Source organism: Primulina eburnea, chromosome 8, assembly GCF_022965805.1.
Source record: "Primulina eburnea isolate SZY01 chromosome 8, ASM2296580v1, whole genome shotgun sequence".
Classification (NCBI taxonomy): domain Eukaryota; kingdom Viridiplantae; phylum Streptophyta; class Magnoliopsida; order Lamiales; family Gesneriaceae; genus Primulina; species Primulina eburnea.
Genome location: NC_133108.1, coordinates 12,553,031 through 12,568,645, shown reverse-complemented (window position 1 = coordinate 12,568,645; position 15,615 = coordinate 12,553,031).

Below are 15,615 nucleotides of genomic sequence, written 5' to 3'. Positions count from 1 at the left end.
ATTTTCTTAGAAAATCTACGACTCCCCAAAAAGCATTCATAATGTTCTCGATTAACTTATAGCCCAAAAATTAGAACGTCAATACTAAAACCCAAAAATCGACATAATCCAATTCCACCACAAAACCAACATGCGTTGAAAAAAAAAAAAATTTCATTTCATATCGTATCGCGTATGAAAATTCAAAGCATATAAAACATATATTATCATGAAACTACTAAACATGTGACGTAAACATACAATTCATTTACTTATGCAGGTAACATCATAAAATCATATAAAGCATGTAGACTTACAACTTTGAGGCTTGACGACTGATCTTCCCGGCGCTGATGGTGGCACAACCCTTTACAGAACCACTGCTCTGATACCAACTGAAACGTCCTGACCTTTTTATTGCTTTAAAAGCACTAGAAATTTTTTTTTTTTTTTAAACCTCACCTAGCATCGGCCGAACCACAAAATATTTTTGACATCATTTTAAAAATAAACATCCAACTGCCATTTAAAAATCTGAGGAAAAATATTTTAAAGCATAAATCGTCAAACATTTTACCAACCTAAAAAGCAATCATTTGAAAAGTAAAGCCCATACTATAACCCCTCAAAAATCTCTCAAAAAGCATAAAATAAAATGTCGTAGAAATCTTTAACCATAAATCATGATTCATAAATCGTAAATGCGGAAAAAGTAGAAGCGTTGGTCCTCGGGTTGTGTGCGCCTTCAGTCAAGTCAAATCACTCATCAAGTCCTCCCTCAATACCACCTGCATCCATCACACCTAGTGAGTCTAAAGACTCAACACACCATAATCTTTATAACGAGTAATACGTAATACAGTCAACATATAACAGTGAAAAATATTTGTACCTAAAATATTGTAGTGACCCGTTCCAGAATCACCTACTAATCAGAACTTAAGCATGCAAAATTAACACTTAAAACTGAATCAGGTAAACAGCGGAAAAACAATAATACAACCCAATCGAATCTGTAAGTACAAAATACTTAAACAACCAGATCGAACTGAATTCCAAGAACAAATACCAACAACTACAGGTCAACCTCTGCCAGCTCCCTGTCCACTCCCTCCTGGACCGTCTAACCTGAGACCTGCCCCATCGAATAGGGTGTCCAAAACAGAGATAAACCGAGGACGTGAGCATAAAACGCTCAGTACCGAAAGCATGAGTATACAAGACTATGACATGCATGTATGCAAAATGTACTGGATACCAGGATCTGGGTATAACGAAATACTGCTCAGACAAATGACGTCAAGGTATGTAGCACTCTGCGCCGTCGCACCAGGAGGTGGCTCCCATACCAAATGAACCTGTGGATATACCGGTGACCTGACCACCGTCGGCCAACGGGGTCCAACCATCCACAACAAATGAGGGCTGAGCACCCTCTCAACAGGCTATCTCAAAGATAATCAGGCTCAACATGATTATGCAAATGCCGCATAATAAACCATGCATCATATGACAGATAATAATGCAACATATAAACATGCAACACATAGTAAAGCATACTCAATCCTGCTATCTCGGATAGTACTTTCGTACCTCAAACCAGTAGATCCTAGCAATCAGCCCTAGAATCAAGCCTACAATCCAAGTGATACCATATCACTAAACCACATCTAAAAGCCTTAACTAGACAAATAGATACTCCCAAATCCCAAAGGGAACCCAGAACTATACCTGCGTCCGTAGTCAGCCCACTGATGCCGCTAGCCCCCAACTAGAGCACAGCTCCGCTACAAAACCAGTAGCTCCCCGCTAGTGCCCGAACCTCGGGAAAAGACTAGAAACCCATCAGAAACGACTAAAACGCTCTGGAACTCTCGGAATTGGCGAGTGAAAAGTGAAGCCTCGCGCTTCTATTTATAGACAACGATCGGAAGATCCGATCCACTTCGGAAGATCCGAGCCGGTGCACTTCGGAAGATCCGATCCACTTCGGAAGATCCGAACTCTGCATGTCTTCCACGTGTCCAGCCACCTGTCTCGGACGATCCGAACCCCGATCGGACGATCCGAACCCTGACATGACATGACTCGTCTGACTCCGAACAGAACGGTCCATCCGAACCCACTTCGGACGATCCGAACCAACTTCGGACGATCCGAACCCGGTTCGGTCCTTCCGATCTCACCGAAATACAATTAATCCAATAATTAACTCAAATTAGGCATCGGGATACTACATTCTCCCCCTCTAAAAAGGATTTCGTCCGCGAAATCGGGTCTGAAGAATGACAATTCTGAACAACAACACATTCAACTTAAGAATGAATTACAACTGAAGTACGACTGAAATCACAATCATAACTGAAAATACTACAACTAGAACAACTCTGGATGCTCTGTCCGCATGCGACTCTCTAGTTCCCAAGTAGTTTCTTCAGTACCTCGACGCTGCCACTGCACTAAGACAAGAGGAATAGTCTTATTCCGCAGTACCTTATCCTTCCGGTCTAAGATCGAAACCGGTCTTTCCACAAAAGATAAATCTGGATTCAGCTGAACTTCTATCGGATGCAAAACATGATACTCATCCGCTACGTATCGTCTCAACAAGGACACATGAAACACATTGTGAACACTAGACAGATACGGTGGCAAAGCTAATCTGTAGGCCAAATCTCCCACACATTCTAAGATCTCAAAAGGATCAATGAATCTCGGAGATAGCTTACCCTTGAGACCAAATCTCAGAATCCTCCGGAAAGGTGATACTTTGAGAAACACTTTCTCGCCTGCATCAAAATGAAGAGGTCTGCGCTTGGTGTTCGCATAACTCGCTTGTCGATCCTGAGCAGTCTTGATCCGCTGTTTGATCACAAGAACTTTGTCCATGGCCTGCTGAATCAATTCTGGACCCTCGACCTGTCGTTCTCCGACTTCCTCCCAGAACAGAGGAGTACGACAACGTCGACCATACAATGCTTCAAACGGAGACATACCAATACTCCTGTGAAAACTGTTGTTGTATGCAAACTCTATCAGTGGCAAATGATCCTGCCAAGCTGGCCCGAAATCCATCACACAAGATCTCAACATATCCTCAAGAGTACAAATAGTTCTCTCTGACTGACCGTCAGTCTCTGGGTGATATGCAGTACTCAAACTCAAAGTAGTGCCCAAAGCTTGCTGAAAGCTACCCCAAAATCTAGATGTAAATCGAGGATCTCTGTCACTAACGATACTCACAGGCACACCATGAAACCGTACAATCTCCTGAATGTACAACCATGCCATCCGATCGAAAGTGAAATCTCTGTTATACGGAAGAAAATGGGCAGACTTAGTAAGCCGATCCACTACCACCCAGATAGCATCTCTATTCCCCGCAGACATAGGCAAGTGAGTCACGAAGTCCATCGTGATATGCTCCCACTTCCACTCCGGAATAGGAAGATTCTGCAACAAACCTCCAGGTCGTCGATACTCAGCCTTCACCTGCTGACAGACTAGGCACTTGGAGACATACTGATAAACATTACGTTTCATACCTTTCCACCAAAATCGAGTCCTCAAATCCTTATACATCTTGTTGCTCCTCGGATGAACACTCAACTTGCTACGATGAGCCTGGGACAAAATCTCCTCCCTCAAAGTGTCATCCTCCGGTACAACAACACGACCAGATAAGCACAAAAGACCCTCGGACTGATAGTGGAATCCAGAAGTATTATCTCAATCAGCCAACCGGGCTAATTTCTGAACCTTAGAATCAGACATCTGAGCATCTCTGATCCGAGAATACAAAACTGGCTCAGACAAAATAGTGGCTACACGGATACTCTCTGATCCCTTCCGATGCTTACAATTGAATCCCATCGAACAGAAATCCTGAATAATCCCAGATACAGCACAAGTCTGAAGAGCAGACAATCTCACCTTGCGACTAAGAGCATCGGCCGTGAGATTCGCAGATTCTGGATGATACTTGATCTCACAATCATAATCCTTGAGTAGATCCATCCAACGACGCTGACGCATGTTCAACTCAGCCTGAGTGAACAGATATTTCAAACTCTTATGATCAGTGAAAATCTCAAATCGCTCACCATACAGATAATGGCGCCAGATTTTCAAAGCAAAAACGATCGCTGCTAATTCCAGATCACGAACAGGATAGTTCTCCTCATGAGACTTCAACTGTCTCGACGCATAAGCAATCACATGCTCGTTCTGCATCAGAACACACCCTAGTCCCTGTAAAGAGACATCGGTGTAAACACTGAAACCACCAGATCCAGACGGTAAAGCCAAAACAGGCGCAGATGTCAAACGTCTGCGAAGTTCCAAGAAACTCTCTTCGCACTCTGATGTCCACTCAAAGGAAACATCTTTCCGAGTGAGCTGAGTGAGTGGCTTAGCAATCTGAGAGAAGTTGACAATGAAACGGCGAAAATACCCAGCCAATCCCAGAAAACTGCGGATCTCGGCTACTGTCGTCGGACGCGACCAGTTCAATACCGCTTCCACCTTGCTCGGGTCAACTGAAACTCCCTCGCTAGAAATGACATGACCAAGGAATACAACCCTGTCAATCCAAAACTCACATTTACTCAACTTCGCATAAAGCTGATTCTCGCGAAGTGTCTGTAAAATAATCCTTAAGTGTACGTGTTCTTGTTGATCATGCGAATAGATTAATATATCATCTATAAACACCACAACAAACTTATCCAAGAAATCCCGAAATACTCGATTCATCAGATCCATAAAAACTGCTGGTGCATTCGTCACCCCAAAAGGCATAACCAGAAACTCATAATGCCCATACCGGGTCCTGAATGCAGTCTTCGATATATCTCCCTGATGAACTCGAAGCTGATGATAACCAGACCTTAAATCAATCTTGGAATACACAGAGGTACCTTGCAGTTCATCAATCCGTGGCAACGGATACTTATTCTTTATCGTAGCACGATTCAACTGCCGATAATCTATGCAGAGCCGCATAGAACCATCCTTCTTTTTGACAAAAAGAACTGGTGCTCCCCACGGGGACACACTGGGTCGAATATACCCCTTGTCAAGAAGATCCTGCAACTGCTGCTTCAATTCTTGCATCTCCGATGGAGCTAAACGATAAGGAGCTCTAGAGATTGGTGCCGTGCCTGGCACTAAATCAATGCCGAAATCCACTTCCCGAACGGGAGGAAAACCAGGAATCCCCTCGGGAAAAACATCCGGAAAATCGCAAACCACTGGAATGTCACTGATACCGACACTATCTGCGGACGAATCAATAGCATAGATAAGGTAGCCTTCCCCGCCCGACTCTAAAGCACGACAGGCTTTCAGAGCAGAAACCACAGGCATCGGGGGTCGCGCTCCCTCTCCATAGAAAAACCAACTGTCGCCCTCAACTGGACGAAACTGCACAAACTTCTGATAACAGTCCACAGTAGCTCTAAACACAGTCAGCACATCTATTCCCAGAATGCAATCAAAATCCTCCATCGCAAGAATCATCAAATTAGCAGTTAAAACATTACCCTCAAACTCTAGAGGACAACCCAAAACTAGACGTTTAGCTAGCACCGAATGACCCATCGGTGTGGAAACAGATACCACAACGTCCAAAGAAGTGAAAGGTAACGCATGACGCTTAGCAAATCTCGCCGATATGAATGAATGAGATGTACCAGTATCAATGAGAACGTAAGCAGGTAATCCACATAACTTAAAAATACCTGCGATAACTCTCTCGTTCTCCTCAGCAGCCTGATCCTGGTTAAGAGCAAAGACCTGCCCTTGAGTACGCGGTCGGAGGTTAGAACCCTGAGTAGACTGTCCCTGCTGCGGCCTCTGATGAACTGAAGCCTGAGAACCAGATCCTGATCCTCCGCCCATCTGTGGACAATCTCTCTTCATGTGGCCCATCTCACCGCACTTGTAACAAGCACCCGCAACCCTGCGACAACGCTCCGTCGGGTGATCCTTCCCGCAATGCTGACACGGGCCCTTCTTCTTCCCAAAATGGTGAACTCCTCCAGATCCAGAGGAAGAAGAAGTAGATCCAGCCTTCTTAAATGCTTGGGCGCGGGACCCAAAGAACTAGCAGGACGAGCAGACTGCATGGCTCGACCTCTCAGCAAACTGCCCTCAGCCTGGCGACAACGGTTCACAAGGCCCTCATACGATGTCGGATCATCACAGACAACAACCCGATCAAAAATCATCACGACGGTGTTGACGACGTTCTTGATGCTCTCGGCGACGCTCCCGATCGTCGCGGTCTCCCCAGCGTCCAATGCTGCCATGACTACTAGCATCGTCGTCAAAACCAGACATCTCTAGCTACAAAAGTTACCAGAGATTAAACCCAAAAGGACAGTTCCAAATCCCAAAATCTTAATGCATGCTCTGATACCATAAATGTAGTGACCCGTTCCAGAATCACCTACTAATCAGAACTTAAGCATGCAAAATTAACACTTAAAACTGAATCAGGTAAACAGCGGAAAAACAATAATACAACCCAATCGAATCTGTAAGTACAAAATACTTAAACAACCAGATCGAACTGAATTCCAAGAACAAATACCAACAACTACAGGTCAACATCTGCCAGCTCCCTGTCCACTCCCTCCTGGACCGTCTAACCTGAGACCTGCCCCATCGAATAGGGTGTCCAAAACAGAGATAAACCGAGGACGTGAGCATAAAACGCTCAGTACCGAAAGCATGAGTATACAAGACTATGACATGCATGTATGCAAAATGTACTGGATACCAGGATCTGGGTATAACGAAATACTGCTCAGACAAATGACGTCAAGGTATGTAGCACTCTGCGCCGTCGCACCAGGAGGTGGCTCCCATACCAAATGAACCTGTGGATATACCGGTGACCTGACCACCGTCGGCCAACGGGGTCCAACCATCCACAACAAATGAGGGCTGAGCACCCTCTCAACAGACTATCTCAAAGATAATCAGGCTCAACATGATTATGCAAATGCCGCATAATAAACCATGCATCATATGACAGATAATAATGCAACATATAAACATGCAACACATAGTAAAGCATACTCAATCCTGCTATCTCGGATAGTACTTTCGTACCTCAAACCAGTAGATCCTAGCAATCAGCCCTAGAATCAAGCCTACAATCCAAGTGATACCATATCACTAAACCACATCTAAAAGCCTTAACTAGACTAATAGATACTCCCAAATCCCAAAGGGAACCCAGAACTATACCTGCGTCCGTAGTCAGCCCACTGATGCCGCTAGCCCCCAACTAGAGCACAGCTCCGCTACAAAACCAGTAGCTCCCCGCTAGTGCCCGAACCTCGGGAAAAGACTAGAAACCCATCAGAAACGACTAAAACGCTCTGGAACTCTCGGAATTGGCGAGTGAAAAGTGAAGCCTCGCGCTTCTATTTATAGACAACGATCGGAAGATCCGATCCACTTCGGAAGATCCGATCCGGTGCACTTCGGAAGATCCGATCCACTTCGGAAGATCCGAACTCTGCATGTCTTCCACGTGTCCAGCCACCTGTCTCGGACGATCCGAACCCCGATCGGACGATCCGAACCCTGACATGACATGACTCGTCTGACTCCGAACAGAACGGTCCATCCGAACCCACTTCGGACGATCCGAACCAACTTCGGACGATCCGAACCCGGTTCGGTCCTTCCGATCCCACCGAAATACAATTAATCCAATAATTAACTCAAATTAGGCATCGGGATACTACAAATATCGTTTTCATGAAGATATATAAACTTGAACATAAACATTTTAATAAATATTTTCATGATGCATAAAACTTTGAACATAACCATTTTCATAAAATACTATTTCATGACATGCAATCATAAACCTTAACCTTTTCCCTTTTTCCTCAACATGACATGACATAAACATTTTCATGATCATAAACATTTTTTCTTTTCCTTTTGTTGAATTCAGATCGTTAATTGTGACTTTCCTGATCATGCTCATGAGGGTCGATGGATCCATCTACATAAAACCACAGTACTGGGCGGCGGGGGACACCGGCAACACTCTCACCGGTCAACCGGGCCCTGGCCTATCATGATTCGAACAGAAATACGATCGTCGGGGCTCCCTCTGGGGCCTTTTCCCATAAATGGGCTCCCTCTGGGGCTTTCTCCCCTCACGATATTCCCATTCTTCCGTTACCACAAAACCGTTACCACATATCCGCTACCACCTATTCGCAATGATGGAAACACGATCGTCGGGCTCCCACTGGGACCATAACCCTCACGACGTCGCCACCATTAACGAATTAGTCACAATCACTTCACATCCTTCAACATTTTTCATTCACATCACTTTAGAAAAATCGTGAATAACATAACCTTTTTCATTTTCGAAACCAATCATGCAACATGTATTTTAAATATCTTCCCTAAATCATAAATATCAAATAGACATTTAAAAATCATAATTTAATCATGAAAATTTCATAAACATTTAAGAATAATCATAATATCATAAAAACAGCATTTCGGGCACTGCAATGACCTTTACTAATTTCTCGGTGTAAAAAGACCGTTTTACCCCTGGACGCGACATTTTACGGTTTCGACTTTTTTCTTGATTTCACGACTCTAACATGTCCCAAATAATTATTTAAGCTTACAAGAATTTTCTCATATTTTTATTTTGCTTAAATCGATGACTTTTAAATTAATCTTTAAATATGACGTATTAATGTGTTTTAATCTCGAATTAAACCAAAACTTAATATAAAATTCCCAAATTAAAAACTTAGACTCATAATAATTATTTAAGCTTAACACAAATTTTTCATAATTTTATAAAGCATAAAACTAGACTTTTCAATTAACTCGTTAATTGACGTTTCGTGCAGCGATTAAATTCCGAATAAATCCAAAACTCGTTATTTTGATCCCAAATTTTAAACATAGAATTTTTAATATTTATTCTACCCTTTCAAGTCGCGAGACACACTTGTGGACCCTTGGATCTAATTTTTGTTCTTAAAATCTCGTTTTTGACACCTTATCGAACACACCGAGCCAACTCCCAAAATACCCGAGCCACCTTGAGCCAAACTCGAGCCAACCCATCTAGGAACCTACCTGAATAAGCCCAGCCCCTGGAACCTAGCCCAAACTCGCAAAAACCCTGCGGTAACTTGGCCCATGTTTCTGCATGTGTGTGTGTCTTGTGTTCTAGTTGTACTAGGACTCCTAGCTAGTCTAGGACTCTCCCAACCGAGCAACTACCGAGCCCACCTGACCCTAATCATCCCTGGACCACGCCCAGACTAGACCCAGACCAGCCCAAGCCCCTAAACCCAGCAGCGAAGCTCCTGAAATCAGAAGCATCAACCTGCACACAAGGGACCTCCCTCACGTTCTCATGTTCCCCTCAAGCCAGCAGCCAACCAAGCCGCCACAGCCCCTGCCCAGGCCCCTGAGCACCCTCCTATGACCCTAAAGAGTCGACCTAGCCCAGCCCAGAGCCCCCAGGCCGAGCCATCTCTTCCCTACACAAGCTGGAACCCTGCGCTACCTCTCTTCTAATCTCTCGGGTGGCTTTGGGGAAGAGTCCTTGTGCTCTTGGGCTCTTCCCTAGCCATCTAACTCGAGTCCTAGCATGGCTAGGACTCCTTCCTAGCCCCTAACATAAACCCAGCAGTGACCCAAGCAAGCCTATGCATCGATATTCCCTAAAACCGAGCCCCAAGATCAATACGTTCCGATTCGGTCCCGACTTGTTTTTATTATCAGTTGCGGCTTGTTTCTTTGGTGATTGCCGTGAGTCTAGTGAGTGTTTTAGGCCCTTAAATCATGCATAAACACTACTAGTTCATACCTAAGACCATGGCAGCCCCTTTACATGATAAAAACATGAGTTTGCATCAAAGATCTTAAGTTTTCCCCCATGTGCATGTCATATTCCGAAAATACAGAAAAATAAATTATGTTCTTCATGCATACAATATTTAAACAATATTATGATATGATGGATGAGAAAAGGAGATGTATGGCGTGCCTTTGCGTTAAATACGCTCGAATATCCGTTGACGATGAAGAACGGGACGCGACGATCGCTCCTACTTGCCTTGATGCCTTCGAAATTCCCTTGAAACTCCTTCTAATATTTGTGTGTGCTGTGCCGTGAAGTGGTGCGGGAGAGGAATTTCTGAATTTCAAAAGAGTGTGGCCGTGAGTGATTTTGCAAAGTGAGGGTTTTGGGTGATTAAAAACATTTAAATACTCATATAATTATTAATCAAGGCTTAGGACTAATAAGCCCTCAAATTAGGCCCAATTATCTTTGACTTAAATAATAAAAATTATTTTGTTTAATAAAATTTGTGAATTTATTAGCCGGGTTGCTAAAATGTTCGTATTTTAGTTGAAAAACCAACACCGATAAAATTTACGTCCCGGCGTATAAAATCACCTCAAAACCCTTATTTTCGAAAATAATAAAAAGCATCGACCATATTTCAAATAATTAAAAATAATCATTTCAAAATATTTTACATCTTTCTGCCCTCGGTCCCCGTTCCTCGATCTTCACTTGAATATTCCTAAAAATAAAATTTTAATGCAACCATGCAGAAAATATAATTTAAACATATCAATATGCATCACATAAATAATTAATGCTATTAAAACAATTTAACTAAAATACAAAGAATTTAATAATTGCATGCACGTGGTTTGCGTGGACTTTAAAATTTTCGGGGCGTTACACTTCTACTTTATTTCATCGAATGTCAATACAAGTCTTGTTACTATACATTCGTACAACTAGTGTTTAAAACAAACTACTATCTACAAGTAGTACAAAGCTAGTAATAACCACTAGTCCTCTGCTGCGCCCGAAGTCACCACGCTACCCCGATCTCATCTCTGTCTCGACCCAGATCCTGCCCCACCTGTTGTTATGCACACATACAGACATAACAACAGCCGGAAACTCCGGTGAGAACAAATTCCAGTATAAACATGTATGCATGCATAAAATCAATCTAAAACATGAAACATGCTATTATGAATGACATCCATATAAACATGCAATGTGAATCAAATCATGTCTAGACTCGACTCGACTATAACTCTAGGGATCCCGGTGTGAATAAGACGATCTATCACCAACCCTCCCAATCGGGGTGTGTGGGGACCCGGACGCTAATAAAGTTCTTAATCATCATTGGGACTAGTTAATCAATAATAAACAGGGTCTAACTTTTTTTTTTTTAAAATGCGGAACGTAGTGACATACAACATAGATACATATCAGTATATAAAATACAAATCCTGTATTTCAACATTTATTCAAACTAGGGTTTAAAACTAAAGTCAAGTGTTTAACCCTACATCTAGTCCAAGTCCGGTGCCACCACTCTAATCACGATCTAGCTCTTCATCTCCTCGACCCTGGACCTGTCCCACCTGTTGTCAAGTACACATACAGACAAGACAACAGCCGGATATACCGGTGAGAATATAATCCCCCGTATAAATCAATGAAACATGCAATCATATAAACAATATAAAGCATGTAATCAGGTAACATGAATATGTATCAAAATCTGAAACATAAACAATATCAAATCAAACTGTCGACATCAATCATAATTCAGACTAGACTCAATCCTAGTCTAGGGATCCCGGTTTCCAGATGTGGTATTCCTATATCGAATTCCGTAAAGGATGGAACCATAATCTCTATTACTCGATATAACCAGTGCCCTGGTATTCCTATATCGAATTCCGTAATAGAAGAATTCCAATAACCTTTACTCGATATAACCAAATATGGTGTTCCTATATCGAATTCCGTAATAGATTCCATTACTCGATATAACCAAACATCCAGTGTCCTGACCTAACCGTCAAGGACTGTAGCTCTATCGCTAATATCCTATCTTGAGACATCGTGCAATGTGCCGTGGCGATACCACCACTATCCGGCACTTCTGTCACAAGATAACTCGTCTAATACCTGTCATCTAAATTCAAGAGAACAAGTACATTAATCAATGTAATGCAATTATCCATGCAATAAATAAAGTATGTGATTTAGGGAAACCCAAGTCTAAACCGACTCAAGTCCATCTCCCAATACCACATTGACTTACACCTTTCTTTCGTCGGTTTCTGGCTCAGTCGAAGTCCTGAACTCACGGCCTGTCTGGCAATGACAATATCAATAATCTCATATCAATATACCGTCCAAATCAATAACAATCTGATCAATCTGGACTTAATTCAAAATCAACGGTATAACGGTACAATTCCAATATCCTCGTCTATACCAATTCACCAGATATTAGTTACAATCTATAACCCATATCCAATACAATCCGTAATCCAATCACAATTCAAATCTGTCCGGTATAAACCGATTATAATCAGAATTTCATAACAATTCCATAATCAGTCTATTTCTTAATCTGACTTCGATTCTACGATGTCTAATATGTCAAGAACATCATATATGAATCCTATTCAATTCCGACATTAGCATAATTTCAAAGCATGTCAAAACGTAGCAAAACTTACGTCAAGTTGTAGCCTACGTCGCTAGGAACTTGGTACCGAAGTCGGATTACAATTCAGACGGACGGATGGATCGTAAATCGAATTCTGGAACTCAAAAGCAATTCTTCCCCGAAGCTCTCGATTTCTTTCTGAGAAATCTGAATTGCTTGCTTATATATATATATATATAAACCTCGCATGCATAAGGACAAATGGCTAACTCTCGGCCCAACACGTCTCGCGCTCGAGCGGTGGAAATCTACCGCTCGGGCGCGAGCTCGGCGCTCGGGCGGTTAAACCTTACCGCCCGGGCGCAGAAGGTTCTGCCCTCGATTCAGCATGCTTGGCGCTCGGGCGGTCAAAAACTACCGCCCGGGCGCCACCTTCTCTGCCCGAACATTACCTTCTTGAACATTGGCGCTCGAGCGGTCATTTTCTACCGCTCGGGCGCCACTAGTTCTGTCCAAGCATTACACCCGTCGCGTAAAATCTCATTTTGTGTCCCGATTAATCCTTTCGTAATCATATCAAATTATAAATCAATAATTACAGATTACTAGGATTAAATTTTCGGGCATTACATTCCTCCCCCCTAAGATACGATTTCGTCCTCGAAATCACAAGCACTCAATCATATCAAACAGGAGTATATACAAAACTGTATAAGGAATTTACATCAATTTAACAATGCGGGGAATTCCTGTCTCATATCAGATTCAGTCTCCCAAGTGGCTTCTTCCAGGCCATGACGAGTCCATTGAACTTTCACTAGAGGAATCGTCTTTGTTCTGAGCTGTTTATCTTTACGGTCGATAATCCGAATCGGTTTCTCGACATAACTCAATGTCTCATCCAGCTCTGTCTCGTCTGGCTGTATCACATGAGAGTCATCAGGGAGATATTTCCGCAGCATCGATACATGAAAGACATCATGTATTCCAGATAATGAAGGCGGCAATGCTAGTCGATAGGCACGATCTCCTATCTTCTCGAGAATCTCATAAGGACCCACATATCTTGGAGACAATTTCCCTTTCTTGCCAAATCCGACAACACCTCGGAAAGGAGAAATCTTCAAAAATACTCTGTCTCCTGCCTCAAATACCAACGGTCGTCGTCTGAGGTTGGAGTATTTGGCTTGTCGGTCCTGAGCTGCCTTCATTTTCTTCTGAATCAGTTTCACCTTCTCAGTCATATTTCTGATCATATCAGGTCCAGTCTCAGGAACTTCAGAGATATCATCCCAATATAATGGGGATCTGCATTTCTTTCCGTACAACGCTTCAAATGGTGCCATCTCGATACTCGTTTGATAGCTATTGTTGTACGAAAACTCACAAAGTGGCAATGCATCTTGCCATCCAGTGCTAAAATCCAGCACTACAGCTCTCAGCATATCTTCCAATGTCTGAATCGTACGCTCTGACTGTCCGTCAGTCTGTGGATGATATGCGGTACTAAGATGTAACTTCGTACCAAGAGCTTGCTGTAAACTTTGCCAGAAGTGCGAAGTAAATCGAGGATCACGGTCTGAAACAATCGACTTCGGCACTCCGTGCAATCTTACCACTTCCTTGACATAGATATCGGCCATCTGATCATATCTATATGTCATCTTGTATGGAATAAAACATGCTGATTTGGTCAATCGATCAATCACGACCCAAATCGCATCACAACCTCTGGAGGATCTCGGTAGCTGTGTCACGAAATCCATGGAAATGTGATCCCATTTCCATTCAGGAATGGACAAATTCTGTAACAATCCTCCTGGTTTCTTCCTCTCAGCTTTCACCTGTTGGCAATTCAGAAACTTGGCTACAAATTTAGTCACATCAGATTTCATTTGTTTCCATCAATACTGTGTCTTTAAATCATTATACATTTTCCTACCACCAGGATGAATGCTAAAACGACTGTTGTGCGCTTCTGACAGTATTCACTGTCTCAATTCTGAAACATTTGGCACAACAATACGATTATTCACATACAAGACATTGTCACGAACCTGATATTCCGATTGATGTCCAGTTCTGACCATCGCAATCGAATTCTGTACATTCTGATCAACTTTCAGAGCTTCTTTAATTTTCAAAAGTAGCTCTGGTTCAGCTCGAACAGCACACAATCTCAGAGGCTGACGATCTGTCTCAAATACTAATCCAGACAAACAGCAATCTTCAATCAAATTCGATACACCAATCGTCGATAAGGATAGTGCACATACCTTTCGACTCAGTGCATCTGCTGCTGCATTGGACTTCCCTGGATAATACTTGATTTCACAATCGAAATCTTTCAATAAATCCAGCCATCTTCTCTGTCTCATATTCAATTCAGATTGTGAAAACAGATATTTCAAGCTTTTATAATCAGAATATATTTCAAATTTCTCCCCGTAGAGGTAATGTCGCCATATCTTCAGTGCAGAGACTATGGCTGCCAATTCAAGATCATGAATTGGGTAACGAGTTTCATGGGGTTTCAGCTGTCTTGAGGCATAAGCAATCACATGCCCCCACTGCATTAAAACACAACCCAATCCTCGGTGAGATGCATCACAATAAACGACAAATCCATCAGTACCTGAAGGAATCGTCAACACAGGCGCACTGGTCAATCTCTTCTTTAACTCAAGAAAACTGGTCTCACATTCCTCAGACCAATTAAACGGAGCATTCTTCTGAGTCAACTGCGTAATCGGTTTGGCAATACTCGAAAAATCTTTAATGAATCGACGATAATATCCTGCCAAACCCATAAAACTGCGAATTTCCGGCACAGATGTAGGTCTCGGCCAAGAAATCACTGCATCAACCTTACTGGGATCGACTGATATACCATCTCCGGATATAATATGACCCAGAAATATCACCTGTTTCAACCAGAACTCGCATTTCGACAATTTAGCATACAGTTTCTCTGCCCTCAAAATTCTCAACACCATCCTCAGATGATTAGCATGCTCAATCATATTCTTCGAATAAATCAATATATCATCAATGAATATGATAACAAAATCATCCAAGTATTTCTGATATACGCGGTTCATCAATCCCATAAATACCGCTG